This window comes from Argiope bruennichi, chromosome 10 (genome assembly GCF_947563725.1).
Source record: "Argiope bruennichi chromosome 10, qqArgBrue1.1, whole genome shotgun sequence".
NCBI classification, from domain to species: Eukaryota; Metazoa; Arthropoda; class Arachnida; order Araneae; family Araneidae; genus Argiope; species Argiope bruennichi.
Genome location: NC_079160.1, coordinates 76,079,860 through 76,085,165, shown reverse-complemented (window position 1 = coordinate 76,085,165; position 5,306 = coordinate 76,079,860). Strand labels below are relative to the sequence as shown.

General features: G+C 26.2%; 1 non-coding gene across 1 annotated transcript; it reads right to left on the bottom strand.

Annotated features, from left to right (window-relative positions):
* Positions 1-2,331: 2,331 nt before the first annotated feature.
* Positions 2,332-2,419, bottom strand: Trnay-gua (transfer RNA tyrosine (anticodon GUA)). The gene is given in 2 exon segments: positions 2,332-2,367; positions 2,383-2,419. It is a non-coding gene; the product is annotated as a tRNA-Tyr (tRNA).
* Between the last annotated feature and the right edge of the window lie 2,887 nt (positions 2,420-5,306).

The following is a 5,306-nucleotide window of genomic DNA, read 5'->3' as shown; positions in this document are numbered from 1 at the left end:
AAAAAACTATCTGCATGAGCTTTCTGAAATCATTTGGCTTTACTTCGCAATTATTTGTTTAAACGTTATCTTTCCATTCTAACGGAATTCTTTGGGATTTTTTTCCCCCATAGATTTCCCGAGATAATTCGACAAATCTGTGGTTACTCAAAAATGCGATGTCTGATAATTGGGATAATCAGAGATATTATCAGGGTAATTGTATTGAAGAATTCTTTGTCTATATTTTGGAGTATATATGGCGCCTATAGAACGACATTTCCGTGGCTAAAAAGTCCCACTGTTGTTATTTTATATTATATATATGTATATGGAAATTCCTAAATATTTCCCTGTTCACATGAAGAATTAATTGAATCGATTAGGTGTATTTAATCCTTAAAACATCTTAAGAAAAGTATCCGTCTCTAGAAGTGAAGATAGAGGAATACAGGATAGAAGATATTAAGGATGCCATTTTTTTTTTTTTTTCTTTCTATGTGGTTTTTCTATTTTCCATAGAATCTTAGTTTAATGCACTAGCGTAACTGCTAGGTTCTCACCCCTGCTGCAAGCGAATCCGTAAAATCTTTTTTAAAGTTTAAAAAAAATCTGCCTGATGTCTTCTTTAAATGACGCAGGCATCACATGTTCAATTTATTCTATTTCTTTTAAATTATTGGTAGGAGAAAAATTCCTCACATTCAATGTTGTAGCGAAGCTACTTGAAATGGAAAAAGATAAAAAGTTTAAAAAGAAGTCTTCTTAGATTAAAAAAAATAAAAAAAAAAAAAACTCCCTATCAATAAATCTCAAGATTTTAATATAAATTTAATGTAAAAAGGTGGATAACTGTAATTGTTTCACAATATTGATTGGAGACTTTGAGCTACTGGCATCCTTGTATAAGTAAAGGGCACGCTAAAGTAGGATTTTACCGAAAATAATAGGATATATAATACATTTTACAAAACGCATTTAAAAATCATCACGCCAAAGTCGCTGAAATTCGCATGCGCAGACTTGTTTCCTTTTTAAAGTTTCCCACTTTCCCTTCTGATAACACCGGACTTAAAACTGGTGCAGAGCCAGATTTCTGAAAGTTAATTATAACTTTATTTTATCTACAAAATATGTAAAATTTGGTTATTTTTAATAGTCTAACAGAATTAAAACGGGAAGATTTTACAAACGTGTCGGAGCGCCATCTAGTCAGGAACACCGCAGCTACAATATTATGAATGAATACACGCAGTGAACAAAAACATTTTTAATGTCATGTGGTGCCATCTAGTGATTAATTTTAGAGGTATAATATAATATAATGAATGATTTTTCCAACGAATATGTTGTAAAGATTTTCACAATAAGAGATTTTTAATCAAAATTACGAAAGAAAAAAAAATGTATTCACAAAGTTTTTTTTTATTTCTAATGTTTTTTTTATTTTTCAATATTTTTGTCGATAATTGATTGTTTTTTATTTCCTTAAAACAAATAAAAAATTTTGTAAAAAGGACAATGTATAGTAAAATTTGGCTAATTCAAAGGTAATGAGACTGCATTAAAAATTCGAATTAAGGAAAAATGTGTTTTTAAATAAGTAACAAGTAAAATCAACAACTTTTGTTTTAAAAAAATATGTAAAGATTTGTTTAACAATTTTAATAAACGACTTTAATGAATAAGCAGCAAATCATTTTTATAAATAAAAAAGGTATAACTAAATTTTTAAAACAGTGTTATAAAAATAATTATTTTAACTTAATAAATAATTTTAATAAACAAGCAGCATCTAGCATTTTGGCACCAACAATTGTACAATTTGAAAATTCATTGCACAATTCATGTATAAAAAGCATATAATTTTTATGAATTTTCGACAATTTAGACAGTGGCAATATTTTACTTTTAAAAAAGTGAGAAATATTCCATTCCCTTTTGGTTGAATATATTATATAGTAATTAAATTCTTGCATCGATTAAGGGCTTTCAAAAACTTATTCCCATGCGGTAAATGAAAACATACATTCCGAATTATTTAATTAACAAAACAATTCAGGCAAAAAAAAAAAAATTGTAATAATCAGTCTTCAATTTAATCAAAATAAAGTCCAGTTATAGATGATGGTTTAATACTATATCAACAACAAACTGGAATACCAAAACACCAAGAATTGCATTAATAATACCTGAATTTTCCACATGCCACTCTATTTCTAAAGAATTTTTTGATAATAATTTTAATAAATAAAAGACAAATACAAACGAATTTAATAGCTTGGATGTTTACTTTCAATTTACAATTTGTAAATTTCAATTTCGTGAAACTGAAAGGGAAAAAAAATTCTATCCGTCGAGCCGGAGTCGAACCAGCGACCTATGGATTACTACGAAGAACGTCTACAGTCCACCGCTCTGCCAACTGAGCTATCGACGGCTGACAATTTATGAAGAAATAGCATTTCATATGTTAAATCTTTCTAAAAATTAAAAAAATTGTGAATCTTATATGTCTATTTGATATCTTTTTGAAAACATTTCGAAGAATCATATGAGTACATTTTTTGGGACGTACTTCCATACTGTGAATGAACGCCAAGAAGTAATCGCCTAGTAGTAAAAAAAGCAAGCCATAATTCACTAACTTCTGCTATCCACTCATTTCTTCCTGCGAATGTTGTGATCCGTTCATCTGTTAGGTATGAAGCGGTTCTTGTGTATCCGTTTTAGTAGTAAATAGTTCTCGTTGTAATAGATTTTTTTGCATCTGCTTTGATATAAAGTTCCATTTAATAATGATATTATAAAAGAAGAATATAATTAAAATGAAATAATAAAAGTTATATCCTAATTAGTAAAATAATTATTTATTTAATTAATACTACTTTTTATAAAAATTAATTATTTCTATAGTAATAATCATTTTGTTCAAATATATTTTATATTTTTTATGATATCATTAATTTTTTTCACTTTATTTTAAATCATTAATGTTGGTTAGTTTCATAGCATTCCATTCCTTAAGTTGTATTGAACAATTTTTTTATCTATGTCATTTTCAAACCTATTTTTTTTTATAACAATTAATATTTGTTGTTCCTTATTAGTTCAAATTTCGGTATAAAATTGACTCAATGTTGACAGAAGAATTGAAAAATTACACAAACAAAGTACTGTAAAAATGACAAAATGAAATTATGCTTACATTTTCCGTTTTCCAATTATACCTATGTCATTTTTAAGGTTCTTTTATTCGTTATAATAAAAAAAAATTGCGTGTTTCTTTTAATCGACTACAATTTGAACAAAATCAGAAGAAGTAAGTTATATTTTTTTTCTGCTTTTCTTTAGATTATGCATTTTTATGAAGATAGAAAAAAATCCCACATAAAAAATATTAATCAATATCATTAATTTTATATTATGCATATAGCTGAAGTTTTTATACTAATTAAAAAGAATTATTAAATATGGCACTTTTTCAGGATGGGCTATAAATATACAGTTTTGTTCGGTAAATATCATAATCTAAATCTGTTAATAGACAGTTAGCAGACGATTCCTTTTCAGACATTTTATAAATGCTACTATTTTTATTTTGTTAAAATATTGTTAAAAACTAAAAGCAGACGATTTTTTCTTTGATAAACATATTTTGTTAATATTATTTTGTTTATTTTTTGTATAACAGCTGATGATCAATTGTAAACCTTTTGGAATTTGGCAATGCTTGTAAGATATGCTGTTAAGTTGGAAGAATAAACAAGCCGATGGAACTCTAAAATGATGGAGTATTATTTTAGTTTTAAGAATTTAAGATGCTCTGCAAGCTATAGTTTGAAGCTTAAGAAAACGGGTAGTTTTGAAGAATGCATGCAAAAAATTTGATTAAATCTGTTGATAGAATTTTTTTTTGGGGGGGGGAGCAGAAATTTGAGACAATAGCATTCATAACTTTTGTTTACTCGAGATATATATATATATAATGGCATTTTCTTTTTAAAATTTAGAATTCGAAAATATTGTGAAGTATTTTTATTGTTATGTAATTATTATTAACAATAATAATTTTTTAAACCAAAAATAAACTTTGTATAGCTTAAAAAAGTATGGATATAATTCAATGTTTTCATTTAAATTATCTTCTTCACTGTTATTTAATCAATAAATGGAAACCTTCCCTTACAAAAGTTTTAAATAGATGACGCCCGCTTCAGAGCGGTACAGTTCATTTGTAAGTAATTTTATGTACGGTTGAGATGCAAAAATAAACTGGAATAAACAGAAACAAATCTATAAGTTTTAAGTTTTAAATTAACAAAGTTTTAAAAAAATTGTCTTGTGGAATTAAAGTTAACTTTACGATTGTTAAAGTTTTTGAAAGAGTGCAGAGAGATATCTCTGATTGAAGAGTTTTCCGAAATAAAATCTCAAACTAAAAAAGTTAAGAAGCAATAGTAAATTCTTCTAAAAAGTTTCATATAATTAATGAAATTAATCACACGATAAGATAAGGTAGAGAAAGTAGCGAATTAATAAGGCTTATTAAAGAAATATTAATTTTCTAATTTTTCTAATAGATAGACATAAAGTTAAATTTTGAATATTTTTTTATTATTATTATTACTTTCAGAAAAAGATATGAAATTAATGTTTACCTATTTCGCCGTTGCTTGGTTTCTTTCTAATTATCTAAAGCACCATTTTAATTATCTTATATAAGAAAGTATTCAATCTCAATTCATAGGAAATGTAAAGCGCTAGGATATGCTTGATTGGCACACTTGATCTACAAGCTATTTCAGTTTCAAATTCTTGCAAGAAAATAGTTCATAAAATTTATGCATGAAAATATTTATAAAAGGTAAAAAATAAATAAATAATCTTCCGATAAATGGGAGAAGGAGGATTAGAAATATAATTATTAATTTCTAAATTAAAATTATTTTTGTATTTTTAAAATATTAATTCAAAAATAAAACTTTTTTAAAAAAACCTTTATTTATTTTCTCAAAAGAAATAATACACCGACAGCTATCTAATATAATCGTGGCTAATATTAACATTTCTTTTATGTTATCAAAATCCTCTGGCCCCGAACTGATGTATTAGAATGAATACAAAAATTTCCATTTAGTGTTATCACAACATCGTTTAATGTTATCAGTTTTGAAATTGAGAATTGAAAGATCCGTCATTTTTAATAAGAGACTGACATATGTGGAATTCTTTCGTAATTTTCTAAGAAAACATCTGGTCTAGAAGTTATTTTTTCCACTTGGGACGGGAATTTCCATTTAGTGTGAACACATCATTTAATATTA